The 18957-nt window shown below is 37.0% G+C and overlaps 1 protein-coding gene across 3 annotated transcripts in view; it reads left to right on the forward strand.

The window, feature by feature from the left end:
- Lrrc4c (leucine rich repeat containing 4C) overlaps window positions 1-18957 on the forward strand; it is a 1309582-nt gene that overhangs the window by 749901 nt on the left and 540724 nt on the right. For all 3 annotated transcript variants that reach the window (XM_036183236.1, XM_036183235.1, XM_036183237.1), the window contains exon 4: window positions 11743-11879. The gene's annotated coding sequence lies outside the window, so the exon portion shown is untranslated. The remainder of the gene's footprint in view (window positions 1-11742; window positions 11880-18957) is intronic.

The raw sequence follows: 18957 nt of genomic DNA on the forward strand, positions 1-18957 counted from the left end.
GGGGGGGGGGGGGGGGTGAAGGGGGGTGTCAAGGTCATGGTGGGGAAACCCACAGAGTCAGTTGATCTGAGCTCATGGGAACTCATGGACTCTGGACCAACAGTTAAAGAGCCTGCATGGGACCAACCCAGGCCCTCTGTATGTGGGTGACAGTTGTGTAGCTTGGTCTGTTTGTAAGGCTCTTAGCAGTGAGATCAAGACCTGTCTCCTGGTGCTTAGCTGGCTTTTGAGAAACCGTTCCCTATGCTGGAGTTCCTTGCCCAGCCTTGATGCAGGGGAAGGAGCTTGGTTCTACCTCAATTCGATGTGTCATGATTTGTTCAAGCCCATGGGAGGCCTGCCCCTTTCTAAATGGAGATGGGAGAGGTGGGAGGCAGCGGGGTGGGGGGGGAAGCAGGAGGAGAGGAGGGAGGGGTAACTGTGGTCAGTATGTAAAGTAAATGAAAAATGTTAATTAAATAAAATTTAAAAAATTTAAAGGAATGGTATGAAAAGCCACAATGTAGAAAATCAATAGTTATACTAAATATATACAAAAAAGAATTACATCCCTTCTTCTCTCCCTTTCCTCATCTCAGATCCTCCAAGCTACCTCTCCCTTGAATCTGTCTCCTACTCTCCAATTCTGAAATCAATAGCCTCTTTTTCTTTTATTGTACTTGCTGCAAGGGTACATATGCATATACATGTATATATGTACACACACACACACACACACACACACACGCATGCATGTATACATATACATATACATACACTCCCTGCTGATTTGTTTTTGTTGTATGTATATGTTTTCAAAGCTGATCACTTTGCATAGGACTACAAATAAGGGGGCTCATTCTTGAGAGAGTCTAATTCTCTAATTCTCCTTCTCCCAGCAGTCGATAATTGCCTTTTTCTAAAGTGGGATTCCACAAAATTTTCTCGCTTCCCCATTAACATTTTCTATTGATATCAGCATTGTTCTAGTCTCAATTATGCAGGCATTTTTAGGTGAGACTATGTCACAGTCGACTTCTTGGTACTCAGATATTTTTCCATGCTGTTTGTGATGTTCCCTGAGCCATAGATAATGAAACTATCATGTAGATCTATCCATTATGTTTAGGCTTCCCGCTATCCCTGAATCACTGTGTTTTACCCAGTTGTAGTTTTCTGAGATGGGGAGGCAGGAATAGGGATGAGGAGCTTTTTGACATAAGTTGGTAGGTGTATTTATCTGTGTATAGAACTGTAAGATGTAGAATGTCAAAAGGAATTGTGCTTGTCTTAGACAAGTATCTGCCACCACTTTGGTAGATATTCTCATTTGTACATAGCTATAAATGATTGCTTGCTGGTCAGCCTTGTCCCTCCTTCTGTCTGACTCTCTGCAAACTCTGGTAAGAATCATTCCATTCTGTACTTTCATAAGAATTCTTCTTTCAGGTTTCATAATGGAGTGAGTGTAAAAGTACTTTTCTTTCTGTGTCTGAATTATTTATTTTAACATAATGATGTTTAGGCACATCCATGTTGTCACAAATTTCAGAATTCAATCTTAACTAAATAATATCATATTGCATGTGTAAGCCATGTTGTCTTTATTCAAAAGATGATGGACACTTTGCTCCCCCCTACAATTTCTTTACTATTGGGAATGATTTTTTTTAAGTATTATAAATTACATGGCTTTAATTTAGAAAAAAAAAATAACTCATACAATTTAGCTGTCCCACAATGAATATGGACTTTAAAGCCTCGTGTTTTACAAGATAAATGCAAAGAGTTTTATCTGTCAATTAAAAAACAAAAACACTGGTAACTGGTTTGTGAATCTCTCAATCTCTCCTGCTCTCTCCTTCATCCCCTTTCCCTCCATTCCACCTCTTTCTCCCAGCCCCCTACCTCCCATGACCTGGAATTCCTCCTGCTCCTCCCCACTTTATTTCCTTCCTCCTGGATTATGAACATTCTTCCTCCCAAGCTACAAAAGCTAGCTCAGAGTTGTTCTTTGCAGTGCATGCACAGGAAAAGCCTACCATTTTTTTTTTAAATGCAGACAGCCACAAACTGCTCCTTCTGGTTTAAGTTTCTAAACCAGGATAGAGAACTTGAGATTTTAATGACTTGTTACTACCTAGGCTGAGTTTAGGGGAAAACTAAATAAAGGAGGAAAATAGACCTTGCCAGAGTTGGGGACTCCATTACTGTTGTTCCAGGTAATGTATGCTCTACTATTGAGGTGACTCACCTGGTAGCTACCCTTAGTAGAGGCTAGGTTTTGAGTGTTGAAATAAGGATTTAAGGATTTAAATGGTATCATAAAATCAAAGTTAAAATTCAAATCCAGCAGGTGGTTCATGCACTTGGAGAGTAGATAACTGAGCCTGTGTGTGTCGATGTAGCAAGTCTCAGGTGGCCCTTCCAGACAGGTAATAACTGGAGGGTGGCTGTGAGAAATCTTCCTCTCAGCAAGAGGCAGGAGAAATCATCCACAGAAGGCTTGAAGGCTTGAGTGTGTTTCAGGTTGGTGATAGTTCATGCTACAACTTACTAACTTGAATAACAGACTCTCATGTGACTGAAGGTCAGACCTTCTGTGACTTGCTCATTCTTTATGCACCTTTACTTTTATCCCACTCACAGACATGGTTTGTGTCAACCTCTTAGCTTATTGGAGTTCACAGCTGATTTTGAATCATGAGTGCCCTGTAAAGAATATTTATTTGATGTCGGGCATTGATGGCGCACACCATTAATCCCAGCACTCTGGAGGCAGAGGCAGGTGGATATCTGTGAGTTCGAGGCCAGCCTGGTCTCCAAAACAAGTTCCAGGAAAGGTGCAAAGCTACACCAAGGAAAAAAATAAAAATATTTATTTGTTCAATGATTCTTTACTTAACTAAAGAGTATTTCATAGTGTTTTCTATTTTATATTCTAGATTTTTTTAAATTTAATTTAATTTTACATATCAGCCATGGGTTCCCCTGTCCTCCCCACTCCTGACCCCGACCCTGCTTTTCCCTCGCCCCCCCCCCCCCCCCCCCCCCCTGGGGATCACCTGGTAGATTCAGTCCAGGCAGGTCCAACTGAAGAATGGATAAAGAAAATGTGGTACATATACACAATGGAGTACTACTCAGCAGAGAAAAACAATGACAACATGAGGTTTTCAGGCAAATGGACGGATCTAGGAAAAAATCATCCTGAGTGAGGTAACCCAGACTCAGAAAGACAGACATGGTATGTACTCATTCATAGGAGGAATCTAGATGTAAAACAAAGATGACTAGACTGCTACTCACAACTCCAGGAAGGATACCTAGAAAACAGGTCCCTAAAAAAGACACAGAGATTGCCCAATGACAGAGAAATGGATGAGATCTACATGAACAACCTGGATGTGAGTGGGGGTGATGAAGGGCAAGGTTTGAGGGAAAGAGAGCTTAGGGGAGCAGGATATCCCAGCTGGATCAAGAACAGAATGGGAGAACAAGGAATAACAGACCATGATAAATGAAGACCACATGAGAACAGGAAGAAGCAAAGTGCTAGAGAGGTCCCTAGAAATCTACAAAGATACCTCCACTGTAGACTACTGGCTATGGTTGAGAGAAAGCCTGATCTGACCTAGTCTGGTAATCGGATGGCCAAACTGTCATGCTGGAACTCTCATCCAATAACTGATTTAAGTGGATGCAGAGATCCTTGGCCAGGCCCCAGGTGGAGCTCCAGGAGTCCAATTGTTGAAAAAGAGGAGGGATTGTAAGTGTGTGAATTGCTGAGACTAAGATTGGAAAAAGCACAGGGACAAATAGCCAAATTAATGGAAATGCATGGACTATGAACCAAAAGCTGAGGAGCCCCCAACTGGATCAGGCCCTCTGGATAAGTTTCTTTTTTTTTAAAGGAATGATTTTTTGAAGGACACAGGAATGCAGATGTGTTCCTAACACACTGATTCAATTTGCATGTCAGTGTTTTGTCTGACCTATTTACAGGCCTGTTATTAATCAATGTTGAAAGCATTCTAGTAGTAGATGAACTTAGTTTTGCTAATTGTATAACAGAACCAATTTTGTCTTAATTAATTCTTATTATGTTTCACATAGTGCACATGAAGAATTGGGTATCACTGTTAAAAATTGCAATGAGTTTGCTTAGTTGCTAAAGATATGAGCTTGAGCCCAGGCAGTCTAATACTAGAACTTTAATCTTCACCCCAATGTAACTACTCCATTAAGATTCCAGAAAAAAAGATATTCTTGGCTGGATTTAAGTCCTTTAAAAGAACAAAGACTAGATTTCTCTGAGCAACTTCTTTTCATAAACATGGACTTAATGGGCCTAGGGGATGTACTTGCTAATAGGCCCTGATCCACTTCTATACCAGACCTCATTATTAAGAACGACTTCATGTCCTCATTTGACTTTCAGAACCTCCATGAGTCTGTCCTCTGAAGGCAGTCTTCAGTGATTTACCTCTAAGCCGAAAGATGGCTTGGTGTGAAGAGGATGTGGGCTGAGATTGAAGTTTCAGTCTGGAGTTTCTCTAGGAAGTCATATGAGGTCTTGGTACAAAACTAAATGTCACACCCACGAGAATGGGGCTTCCAGAAGAGGACTTATTTTTGATGCCCTGTCCTCGTATTATGAGAGTGCAAAAAGACCAATAACTCAACTGTTGAGTCTGACTTTATTTGTCATTGTCAAGGCTAAAAAGATGACTTTTTAGAAGATAACTTGATCTCTTAGTAGATTCTTTTCCTTCTACTTAAACATTTGCATGTACCCTTATTTTCTGGGCATCTTGCAAAAGTTAAGAGCAAACCTACTGGTGATCTGTGACCTCACCTAGAAAATGGTTGTTTGATTATTTTTTCTTTGACGAGGTTTAAGTAGGAGTGTCTGAAATACGGATCCTTTCTCATTGTTCTTAGGATTCTTGTCATTTCTTCATTGGGATCTGGAGTTGGAGCTTTGTGTTTCAAGAAGGCACAGTTGACACATGGATGTTTCATAAGTAGTCTAAGGATTGTTGATTTACAAACCTGATTCCGGACAGTTCATTATTTTTCACTTAGTGCATTCAAAGATATTTACTGGTTAAATGAAAAGTTGTATCAAGCATCAGCAGAGCACTTATTGAATATCAGATGTAATATGCTTTGCTTCCCATTGGGTACAACATTTAATATTAATCACTTACATTTTAGCTAAATACCTCATCATTATCATCTTAAAAGTTCTGCTAGTCAATCTCAGAGAATACTGACTCAAGGTAAGAAAGCTACCAATTGATGATCTAGAATAGCTAATCATGATTGTATGTGGGATGCAGAAGACTGTGTGGTTTTCTTCCTATAGAACTAATACATGAAACAATTAAGAGTAGCCATGGTTATCCTTAGCCATAAGCTTGCCCTGAAAACAGTTGTAACAGTGTAGTACCATGAGCTCTTCATGCTGAACAATAGCCAAAATTTACATATTTTTCTTTTTGGTTTTATTTTAGCCAGGTATACCTTGAATTTCTTCCACTAATAACATAAATACATTTAAACTTAATGCTACTATTTTCTCAAAATATTGTGAAAGAGATGGTGTGGATGGAATGGAAGCAAGGCACACACTGGCATCAGTTCCTGTTTTGAAATCAATAACTAGCACATTTTTATTGAGTTATACAAGTTACAAATGTTTACTATACTTCTGAGTGAAGATGCCAGATATAATACTGTCATTATAAATATAATAGTTCTGTTCATGATTGTATATTTATGTCAAAAGTCCTATTGAGATGGGGATGCTGATGACACAAATGCAATAAAAATTCCTTTATTCATTTATAGCCAGTAAAACAATATTAGAATATGATATATTCCATCTTCCTTTGGGTTAGTGAGTTGGGTCTCATAATTCTCTATTATAGTTACTGCTTATTGAGATATAATTTGCACAGATCTTATCTTCATCATTAATATTCTTGCATTGCCCTATATTAAAAATTATTTATCCATATACAAGTGGTGAAGATACCATTTGTGGAAATAATCATGGTAAATGGAAATATGACAACTACCAGATTGGAAAGGGATTAAACAAAATAGACTAGAGATGCCAACACTTATTAACAATAGGGTATGGGTCCTATTTGAGTGTAGTGTACCCTGGACCTTCTGAGTTGAGAGGAATTGCTTCTGTAAGTTGTGATATATGACCTACTAAGCAGTGTTGTGGGATAAAACTTCCTCCTGAGGACTGAGCTAAGCCTTTTGTTAAAATGTAACCCTAAGACAGTTTGTAGTTAAATAGTAAGGTGAGGGGAAGATCTATAGTTTTGAATGATGGCTCCTAAGTATTATGCTGCAGCTCAAAACAAAGGTCTTTGAAATCACAGTGTATGCTGGATGGTAGACCTGGGTGAAGCATGTAATGAATGCTCTGTAAAGACATGATACTATATATGTCTACTGTGGGACACCAACACCTTACCTTTTGCATTGTCTGCAGTACACATAAAAAGAAAATTTAGTGGCTGTTATGACATAGTTTCTACCATAAGATGATTTCCTTTATTTGGAATTTTTCAAAAAATGTATTGACTTTTGGCTGATGCATATAATTGAGTGCATCTGAAAAACTACCCACATGGTACTTCCATTTGAAAAAGTTGGCTTCAGCATTGAGTATTCCTTCTCCCAGTTCTTTGATTTAACTAGTTATATATTTGACTACAAGCTAACTGGGAGTCTTTTCACTTATCTGAGAAGAAATAATAACCCTTTGTAACCATTTTACTCTACAGAGCATGTGTTCATTCACAGAAATATTTATAGAAGGAAAGTGGAGGTAAGGCCAATCATTAGACTTATTATTTCTAAAGCATTAAGGGCTGTGATGTAATAGGAAAAGAACATGAAGACAGATACAGTGTCCAGGTTTTAACATTGTGACGCATGATATTAGCTATACCGTCTCGGTCACATTATGCATAATAACAAAACAGTGCGTTTCCTGTAATTCATTCAAGGTGGACTCCTTTCAAATTGTGTTGAGGATTATCTGATAGATATGAAAAATACTTTTGTGTATTGTTTTCCTAAAAACTAATGCGTAGACAAATTGAGCCTATAGAATGAAAATAAATGCAGAAATATTTAAAATGCACAAAGGTGGCAGATTATGATTAATTAGAAAGTTAAATTTCTTTAGAATGTTCTTCTGTCATTCATATTCAAATACAAGCTGCAATTCAACATTACTCAATCACAGGACTCTGCAGGGGATTCCATTTTCTTGGGAGAAGCTTGACAAATTTGCACCTTCATGATTTATGGACTCTATTCTAACAAAGAGATCAACAAATAGTTTATCCAAATACCTTTGACTCAGGAGAAAACTAACACTTTTAAGTACAAACCTGCAATATTCTTGGCCATCTGCATAATGACTGAAATTAGCATTGGTTTACACAGTGCACGATTCCTTTAGCATTTAGATGCCTTTGAAAGGAACAGAAGGCTATAAATTTCCTTTGGGAAAAGTCTCTGGAGGGCCTGAGGTTCTGAAACCAAAGGACTCCAGGGTAAGAGGCCTGTACTGCATGGTTGAGAGGACATTAAGATGGAGTTCTTCAAGGGATAGCTGTATTGCTTTGAAAATCTTCTCATTGCTCTGTCTGTGAAAGACACAGTCTTACCTTTCAAGGAACACTAGTAGCAAATAGCTTCTCTTTTTGCTGTGTTTATTACAGGGTGATATAATTTAAAACTAAACATTCAATTCTTGTGACCATAGTGTACTTACACACAAAGGAAGAGGAGAAAAGTCAGGAAAGTGAACAAGCTGGGGGAAAGGATAGGGAAGAGAGATGAGAAACACTGGAGTGGAACAGACACAAAGGAAAAGAAAACATGCCATCTCTTTGATTTTTTAAGGTTTATACTTATGACTAGGCTGGCCCTAAAGTGTATGCACTAGAAGACAGTAACCCACTGATAAGCAGCTTACTCTGTCATATTGTGAGCCCAAGTTGTCAACTACACTGCAAGGGATAGAGTGAAATTCCACTCCTATTGTCCTATGTGGTGCATAGACAGGGGAACGTAGGCCTGAATTTTTGGACAAAGAAGAAACACAAAGGTATCTGGTGCACACTTATCTGTAGAGATCACCACTTGGTGAAATAAGCAGAAGATGGCAACATAATTCCCAAGGCTTTCGTCTTCAAAATATCTTCTAATACTTTCTTTTGATCATATGAATTCTGTCAGTTGGTTTTTATGTATGTCTACTATAGAGTTTATGGTTCTAATAATATGTGGTATGTGCCCAAATTTTTATTAATAAGATAAATATATCCTTTTAGGTTCCTTTTGAGATAGCAGAAAATATTGTTCCAGCTTTGGGTTAATTTCAATATAGCCATAATAATCTTTAACATACAATTTTTATTAATTATATACTCTCACAATGTATTTTGGTCCTTTTCACCTGCATGCCTTCCCCTCACTCCTCTCAGATCTTCCAATTCGTATTTCCTCAAATTCATATTTCTCTCTACTTCGTCTCCTTTCTCTCACTGTGAATCATGACAGTCACTACCTTTTCAAATTATTGAAATGTCTGCATGCCATCATTTAAGTATGGAAATAAAAAGCACATATAGTACTTAAGTAGAAGTCAAAATGTATTGACACACACATCTTCAGTCCAACAGAGGAGGTAAAACTGCTCAGGCTAACGAGGCTACAGGGAGAAGCTTTGAGGTCCTCTGCAACTTCAGTTCCTCTGTTTTCTCAATGATGTTGACAGATAGGATAAAGGTTCTCCTTTCTTATTTGTACTAGTTGAGTGGAAAGAGGAAGTCAGTGCTAGAAGCATTGAATGGAGATTTGGAGAGCCACTGTGTCTCCCTGAGCTCAGGCTCTTCTGTACATGTGGATACTGTGCTATGAGACACAGTTATCTCTTTCTATCCTAAAGCACCATGATTCTTTTTTAAACATTTCTTTCTTTGAGCCTCATTTTTCTTATCTATAAATAGGGAAGAATCCCTACTTCACAAGGTGATTTTAAGGATTAAAAGATAGTAATCCTGTATCTCTTCTCATACAGATCTATTGGATTCTGGGTTTACTTAGCAGGGGTTTTGAGGAGTGAGTTTTGATAGCAAATATAGCATGGTATGAAATTATTTGAATTCAGGTTTTCATGTGGTAAATGACTTTTGCAAAAGTTGGGATTTATTACATGCTTTTAGTTCCAGGATATCTGTGAAATACCTTTACAGACATCTTTCAGTGAAGACTTAACCTAGTCTCCTTGACCTTGAAGTTGGAAGGCGCCAGCCACTATTCAGCTCTAGGATTGAGCAGTGTTTAGTAATGAAGAAGTGTGCGGGAGATGTCTGTGGCTCTCAGGCAAGACCTGGAGGCCTGTTAAATCTTGTTTTAAAAGCAGTCTAGACCCATGGGGTTTTAAATTGATCAAAGATGATTTTAAAAATGGAGAAAATAACCACTAATAGAAATGCAAAATAAACAGATTTTAAGGTTTTCTTTTATTATCAGTGAGAGAGCCACTAGTTATAACTAGTTCAAAAGAAAAGAAATATTTGTAGATGAAGATCATGGAAACTACAATGAAAATAAAGGGACATTTTTTTTTTCTGGTTTGGGTATGAATTTATTTACTTTCAAGTGTATAGGTGTTTGTTTGCATGTGTGTCTACAAACCACATGTCTATCTGGTGTCTATAGATGTCAGAAAATAATCCCTGGAACAGGAGTTCCAGGTGTTTGTAAGCTATCATGTAAGTAGTGGGACTCAAACACGGGTCCTTTGGAAGAGGAAACAGTCATCTTAACAGCTATCTCCCCAACCCCACTTAACTATGTCTTAAATAAGGAAAGACAGAAGACTTTTCCTTTTTTGTCATAATGGTCTTTGGAAACAAGGCAAAGAGCAATGCAATGGTTGACAAACTATTAATAAAATTAGCTAATATAAGAATATTAAATTTAAAAAGTACAATGATTTAAGTGATTGCAAATTTGTTGTTGTTGAATTTATTTAGATAATTCCTGTGAATTCAAAATGATGATGGAATATTTTGAAGAATAAAACAAAAGTAATCAAGAACCGCAAAAGGATATGCGTCTGTCCTTGTTAGCATTAATTGTGAACTTGAAACAGCTTTAAGTCATCTGAGAGTAGAGTTTGGACTGAAGAACTGCCTAGATATCCAATTGCTTTGCTGGCATGTGAGCATGCATATGGATAATTTATTTGATTATTAGCCAGTTCAGCAGGGCCCAGACTACTATGGGTGGTGCCATCACTAAGCAAGTGGTCCAGGAAAGTATAAAAAAAATTAACTAAGTGTGATCCTGTGAGAAAACAAGCCAGAGAGTAAGTTATCAATAATATTTCCCCCAAATTTCTACCTGTAGGTTCCTGCCTTGAGTTCCAATGACGGTATTGGATGAAATATAGCCTTGCCTTCCTGATTTGCTTTTTGTCAGAGGGTTTTATCATAGCAACAGCAATGTAGCCACAACAGTGTTGAAGAAGATTTCAACAAATTCAGCTTAAAAATTTAATTTTCTTTGTTTTGGTTTCCAAATAATAAGTTTAAGATTTGGATAGCATTCCATCTACTGAAGTAGAAAGTACCCTTTGGGCTTGGAAGAACAGTGGGTTTTTGTGACATAGTTTGGACAAGAAGATACAAGCATAAGGTAAAATTCAAGCTGTCAATTTCCTGGGAAGAACTGGAAGCTAAGAGACTCCCATTACTATAAGTCAGGTGATGGGGACTTTTTGAGCTAGATATATATCTCCGGAACTCTTGTCAAAAACAAGCTTACTTTGGATTTTTTCTCTTTTATAGAGTTTTAGTCTGATTATGTGATGCTTAACATGAATGACATCATCTTGGTTTGATCTTCTGGGGCTTTGTGCTAGACTGAAGTCCATGCTCTTCCACTAATTTTATTTAACAGTAATTAAAAATATATCTATTACTTCAATTATATTTAACAGCAACAAGAACATATCTATTACTAGAAGGCATATAATTAATCATGATATAAATCTCATACTTATTTTTTAACTAGAATTCACCATAGTCTAAAGAAAAAGTGTTTTAAGTTTTGTTTTTATCTTGGACCACATTTTTTGTACAAAACATTTTGATTTTTCATGTAAAATAAAATAATAATCAATGCTTCTCCCCCATACTTGAATAAAAAAAGATAGCCATATATTTGGATTAACTGACATTAAACTTGGTCTTCCCTCCATTTAAGTGTTCTTCCTAGAATTTGAATGATAGACTAATAGAGATACCTGCCCTGGAGAGCAGGGATAACAGGAGCTTGGAAAAGGGTAGTCAACAAAATAATACTTTGAAAATAACCAACATAGAACCAGGTCCATGGTAACTCCTCACTGTCAAATGCTCTCCAGACATATTTGAATTAAAAGGTGCATTTTATTAAAAATAGTTACATTGATCAATAACTTCTAAGGGTATCTTATCCTTCATTGACCTAGATAGATTCCTATATAATGTTATTACAGATGCAAAATCATGATGGCACATAATATACTTATTTTTAAAGTTCTCTGTATGATTATCTATTATAAAAATATAAATGGCCAAATTGTTTCTAGCAAAGTTACAGGTGATAAAAATGTAGCATTGACTGAACTGTAGGTCTAATTATATACTTTAATTTTCCTTGACATAGGAGTCACCGAAGGAACAAAAATAATGTATGTGTTTTGACACTATGGAGACATCCTGAAACCTCTTTGGAACCTAAGTAAATTAACTGGATTCGAGCTTGGCAAACAGGAAAACTGGTCCATAGTCAACTTGCTACAGGTATGTGAGAGCTATAATTTACACGGCTAGAATTCTTGAAACATCCGTTGACGGTGTGGCTGTTAATTACTTTTCAGGTAATGATAATGTTTCTTTGGTACAGCTGACAGCTTCCTTTCCCTCCCATACATACACATGTGGGTGTTGGCATATGGCTAAAAGTCTGGCCATTTCATCTTGTTTACTTGGGCCTTCAGTCAGTTTCAAAAGGATGAAACAGGAAAGTACCCACCTCATAAAAGTTTTACTTCTAGATGTTTATGCAAAGTGACGGGAGTCAAACTGTTACGCAAACAGCTGTTTCCACCTGCTGCCCTGGGAGTTTAAAGCCTAATAAATGGACCTGCCCAGAATTCAGAGTGGAAACAAGCAACAAATGGTGATGTCCCGCCACCTATGTTGTTGTTTTGAAACTGGGCCAGTATTCGGATCATTAATATGGGAACAAAGCATTTGGGGAAGGTACCTGTCTTTATTCTCCCCGTGGAAGGAAGCTTGCTGGTTGGAAAACTTAGTGTGCTGACAGCCTGAATGTATTTTCTATTGGATTATTGGGAAAGCCATTCATACTTGAATAAACCTGTAAGGAAGAAGGAAGCAGAAAATGAACCAACACAAATGACCCTGTGTGTGTCAGGGCCACTGAGGTCTGGCCTCCTCTCTTGCTAAACATTCTACCCAGTTAGAGTCAAAGCAAGCCAAGCCATCCAGCCCTGGGGAATGCAAAGAGCCTGCTTGCTCAGCTTCAGTTTTCCACTGTGTTATAATAAAAAAAAAAGAAAGAAAGAAAGAAAAAAAAAGTCAGGTTACTTTGTCATTCAACATTCAGCAAGCAGCATTTATGATAAAGGAGAAGTTAGCAGTTGCCATTTTAACTGACAAATACTTACTGGAATTCCCGCTCTTGCTTTCAAAGTGTGAGGAGAAATCTTATTTGGGAACCCGAAGTCAAATAGGAATTTCTCATGCCATCTTCTGTCAATATTTAGCTGTCTCTGAGTTGGATTGTAAAGACTGTCTTGCATTAGTACTGAAGTAGTCTTCCCAGAAGGCAATGCTTATCAATGATACCATGTTCTGTAGATTAAGCTCAGAGGAAAATATATTAACCAATATTTTGGGAGACAACTTGTTTAAGAAATTGCATATGCATGCAGGTAGGCATACAGGCTTTTGTGAGTACAAAAGCATTGTTAAAAATGAAGAATCCTTGGAAAGGTAACATGCCGTGCACCAAAGGGAACATGAGCAAAATGAGAGAGAATGCTTGAAGCCTGTTTATGTTGTTTACTTTGCTTTTCTCCCTTAAGTAGCAGGAGAAAAGGAAGTATCCTGGCAGCAGTCCAAGGCTGGAACTGAAATACTGGGGGAAATACAAGAGGGAGGAAGAGTTTCAGCAGACTCACACCATTCTGTCATGGCTCGTGCAACAGAGTTCTTTATCTTCCTTTTAGATGTTACCTTTTCTGCAAGGACTTAGAAAGATTTAGGCTCTGCTGTAGGTGTGTTTGTTTGCTTTCTGCCAATTATTTTTTCTTAGCCTTCTCCACATTGACAGTTCTGCATTGAGTGTGACATTCTCTGCACTCCCTCTCCAGTCTCCATTCATACTGTAACTTTGTGATTCCTTTAGGTTACATTCCTTACATGCAGACTATAACACACTAAGTATTTTAATGGACTTCTCTGAGAGTAGTTTAAGCAAATATTGGAAAACTGAAAATGCAAAAATGCACTCTGAGGAATCACTTAGTTAATCAATTCAGGAACACACAACTTGAATGAAGGAACAAGACCAAATTTGTGGGATCACTGGAGTATAGTATATTGGAGAAGTTTGCACAGATGGAATTAAGGTGTTCTGGCTGCCATTCTGTCAGGAAATGCAAAGCAACTTTGAAGCTCAGCAGGAAACTTTATAGGTCATGTTTTAGACATATTGATGGGGAAGTAGTACTATCTCATTGTGGATATTTACTGTGTGGTATTGCCATCTTTCACCTATTTTCAAATAAGATTGCTTGGCTTTTGCATTTTAATTTTGTAATTTTTTAAATGTATTCTGTAAGCAATCATTGTCAAATATGTGCTACGTGAATGGTTTCTACAATCTACTTGTAGTCTTCTGAAGAACTGAATAAACATTTATATGATTTTTTTAAATGATACTCATTTCATCAGACTTTCCCATCATGAGTCATACTGTTGCTATCTTTGTCTACTTTTAGATCTCTAAGAAGATCTCATAGATGACTTTTCCAAAATACTTTCTAGTTGACATTCTGTAAACAAATGAATGAGTACTCTTGAGTTAATTTCAATATCAAACTTATTCATCTTATAAACTGTAATGTCCTTTGCTTCTTTGGGAATAGATATCTATTGTCTTTCTGCATTGCATTACATTTTGAATCCTGCAGATGGTTATTGCAACATCCATGCTTTTTGTTACTCTTTTGGCCCTAGTGACTCAGAGAGAAAGGGGTGTAAAGGTATAAGGTGCTGAATCTTAAGGACATGCTTACTAACTGTTTATTTTTTAAATATATTTCTTTCATAAAATATAATCTGATGAAAGTTTTCCATACCTCAATTCTCCCTCTTAGTCCACCCTCCCAACTACATGCTCTCTTTTTCTTTTTAGAAAACAAACAGGAAAAACAAAACAAACAAACAAACAAAGCCCTACATATAGGGTAAAGGCGTCAGCCAAAGAAATCCACCTTGACTCTGAAACCAAAGCCTACCAAAGAAACACACCCTGGCCCTGAACACAGGGCCAGTGAAAGAAATCCACCTTGGCCCTTAAACTAGAGCCAAAAGGCTAAACAAGGCAAGTGAAAGAAGTATACTTTGGTGCTGAAATCAGAACCATATCTGCCTCTGACCAACTGAACAGAAACCAATCAATCCCTGAGCAGGAAATCTAGCCAATCTGAGCTTGTTCACACTCAAGGGGATTGAAATCTGACCAATTTCCTCCATGCAAATCTTCTTCCAGGAAGAACTCAGCCCCTAAAAAGCCCTGTATAAGCTCCTCTGCCTGTTCAGTTGGCTGCTGTCCTTCTCCATCCTGAGAGAGGAAGGCACTGTCCCGAATTCCTCCTTCCCAAGTAAATCTTTTGAAAGAATTTTGGGAGAAGACCTTCTTTTACTGGCTAACTTCCTTAGAGGAGCAGAGCAGAGTAAAGCAACTGGCACCTCTGCTGGGAAATTCTCTTGAGAGAAGAGCAGATGTAACAACTTCTTGCCAGAGCTGGAGAAGCTTCCTTAGGCATGTAGAGTAGAACTCAGCTGTAATGGCTCTTTCCTAGAGAGGAGCAGTATTGCTACACCCTGCAGGGAGACCATCCCCCACCAGACCTGTGCTTCAGGTATAGTCTGAACTTCTGACAAGTCATGATACCTTTCTCCTCACAAGTGTAGGTATAGCCTGACTTCCTGACAAATCAGGATACCTTTCCCCGCAGAGCTACAGGTACCCAAGATACCTTCCATTCACAGCTCTGGGAATAGCTTGACTTCCTGACAAGTCAGGATATGTTTCCCTCCAGGGCTGTAACACTGGTAGGTATATCCTGACTTCCCAAAAAGTCAGGATATCTTTCTCTCTGGAGTTATTCCAGCTTCATGAAGATGCAAAGAAAGCAAAATAGTACAAAACAAAGACTGTCATGCTTTTTCTTTTATTATATTTTTTTTGTTGCTCTTTGTTTTATCAATTTTTTGGTTTTGTTATATTCTGTTTTGGAGATATGCATATTTTTACTGCTAAGGAGACAGAATTCCAAACTGCCCATGTCATCTCTTGGGATGGTATAAGGGGTGGTGCATAGTTTACCTGCTTAGAAGTGATGATGTCATCATTGTGGGGTGTTGAAGGACCTTACTATATGCAGCCTACTGAAGAGAAGAATCTATATTTCTCCTGTCCTCAGAAGAGTTGAATTAAGGTGACATTTTTTGTTTCTTATGTATTATTGGCTGAAATTATGAGAAAGTTTTCAGTCTCTATTTTCTTAATAGGCATTTATTTATTTGGTTGTTTTCTTCATTTCTGTACATATACATGCAATGTATGTGTATGTGTGTGGGGGGGAGATCTACAGAGAACAATTTATGGGAACTGGTTCTTTTTCTACATCATGTGGATACCAGGGATTTAACTCAGGTCCCCAAGCTTTGAAGTAAGGGATTCTCTTACTGTTATCTTATTGAGCCTTCTTGCCTGCATGGTAGCTCTCTTTCTTAATATCTTTCCTTTTCTTATTATTTGTTTAAGAATCAAATGTCTCTGTCTCTGACCCTGTTTCTTTCTATCTATCTATCTATCTATCTATCTATCTATCTATCTATGATCTGTCTGTCTGTCTCTCTTTATCACTTATCTATTTATCTATTGTGTGTGTGTGTGTGTGTGTGTGTGTGTGTGTGTGTGTGTGTGTATGTTTGAAGTAGAATCTTATTTAGCCCAGGCTGTTCATCTCATATTTACTATCTAACTAAGACAAGACTTGAAGCTTGATCCTCCTTCCTCTACCTTTTAATTGCTAGGATTACAAATATACTATCATAATTAATATGCAACTATAGCTTTTATTATCAAATGTCCCATTTTGTCTTAAACTGTCATCAAAATCCTGCCACCATAGCCCCTTTTTGTATCCTGTATTTAGAATAATAGTCTGTAGTTGCACATTGATTCTGGCTATCCCCCTTACACAATCCAAAATAAATTATCTACATTGAAGAATTTTCAAAACCATTGCAAAACTTATTTAGAATGGTTGCTCTTTAAGACAGTAATTAATTATTCCTTTAAACATAGCTCAAAAAGGAATTATGAATATCATTAACTTATAGAGCCCATCAAGTTGAGAAATCACATAAATAATGGCTATAGAGTTACTTAAGGCAAGGGCTTTATTCAGGAATACAAAAAGCTCTTGACAGAAAGAATCAGAGCAAATGTTCTTTAGTACTTCATTCCTGGGCCAGGGAATGCATGTAACTTGGGCAATCAGCAAGAGTCCTGATGGAAAACAGCATGAACCCAGTAGCTTAGAACTGATGAAACAAAAGGCAAGCCTTGGTCAAACACTGCACGTGACAGCCACAGAAGCAGAAGGAGTGTTATGTTTGCCAGAGTGAGGTGAGTACAGTATCTTTCTGACCCGTGTTGTGAACCCTCAAGCAACCCTCTGTTCATTTCATAAAACAGAGCACAGTTAATGAATTCTCAAAACATTGAATATTCTTAGGACTAACACAAAGATAAAGATTTTTGGTTTCTTTTTAGTTTCATTGTAAAAGACTTTCTCTGGATGGAAAGCCTCTCACAAATATCCCAGACTGCCAAATAAACACAAACGGTGTGCTTTTATTCTAGGTGATGTTTATAACAACTTTATATTCATGAATTTTTTAGTAAAATAAAAATTATAAGTATATCCTATTGTTAATATTCAGGGAATATTGACACATGACATGTCTTGTTTTATGGAAATTGATTTTTAGCAGATTCCCTGCATAAAAATTAGGTGGAGAACCCCAAACTTAAATATTGAAGAATCTGGAATATTTTATCTGTCATTTAAATTAGAGTTGCAACAGTATTTTTTAATCACAGGGTCAGACATTGGTTGAGTATACAATAATTCATATCAATGGAAATGATCCCATTTCATAAGTAAATTGTAAGGTTTTATGGCTTACTAGATTAAAATCCTTGTCATATGTTTATAGTAACTTTAAAATATCATTGTATTTAAGACCAAAGGATCTTTAAAAGACACATTATGTTATTATTATAAAATGAAATGGCATTCAAAAGTCAAAGCAAAACCACAGAAAGCATTTTATTAGAACAAGAAATTTCTATATGTAATTAGCTATTTGAAATATCATAGAGAATTTACATTTTATCTTTATTTCTCTATTTATTTTACAACTCTTTCTGTTTGAAGAATAACACTCAATACAATATATATCTCACATTAGAGCAGAATAGGCCAATACAGGAATGAGACCTTATATGAATTCATTAGGATGGTGAAAATCTTTCACAAAGTACTTACTTAATTATAAAAGTTAAATATATAATATATAAAAAATTGAATGACTGAAAAAATAAATATAAGAAAGAGAGATATTTGATTACCAACATTTTGATTGTGGATGGGAGTTTTTGCAGTGATATAATTAATAAATAGTCCACATTCACAGCGTTGAGCTCAAGTCTGGAAGGTTAGGGGTAGACAACTTTGAGATATACCAGAAAAAAAATGCATCTCTTTGCCATAGTCCAGCTTATCATGCCTAATTTGAGAAGTTTCAAAGTTTAACACTATCTTAAATAAAAATCAGCTTGTATAGTAGAGGTTCCTATCTTGCATAACACAATAACTGAAACACTCCAATCAATGACAGTACATCACTTTTCTCTCAACTATTTTTTTCAGAGACAAAGTTACTATATATCATAAGAATTCATATTGCTTGATTTCTTGTATTTTGTTTCTTTTAAATTTCATACTCATGTTGCAAGCACAATGAAATATATCTGCAGTAAAGCAAAATGTTTCACAGGATACATTTACTGTTCAAGAAATCAAACCATAAAGTACAAATTTCAAGGCAGTAAAACTATTTGAGACAAGCATTCTGTTGGACAGAATTGTATGCATCTATTATGGAGATCAACTCCCAACTACAGAGGAGGTGCAGCAATCATAAATTATGGGGTGAATGGATGTTTATATCTCAAACTTGGAAATGGCAAGGTAGAAAGTGATTTCCTAGGAAAACCAGATATCTAAGAAAATAAATCTCTAGTTCATGGTGTTGCCTCATTGCGTGATATAAATACTTTTGCTGGGACCTCTTCAACCACCAATATGATATCACTGAAAGCAGAATTGGAAAACAATAGGCTGCATTTTCTCTCGTGGGCTGCTGCAAGTTGCCTCTACTGCACTCCTGGTGAAGCGCTCTGAATTGCTTTCCTGTGACTCTGCCAAAGAAAACCATGCCATATAATTTCCTTTTGCCTGATCAGTTGCATTTATTTAGATGAAAA

The sequence above is a fragment of the Onychomys torridus genome, chromosome 4, assembly GCF_903995425.1.
Source record: "Onychomys torridus chromosome 4, mOncTor1.1, whole genome shotgun sequence".
Classification (NCBI taxonomy): domain Eukaryota; kingdom Metazoa; phylum Chordata; class Mammalia; order Rodentia; family Cricetidae; genus Onychomys; species Onychomys torridus.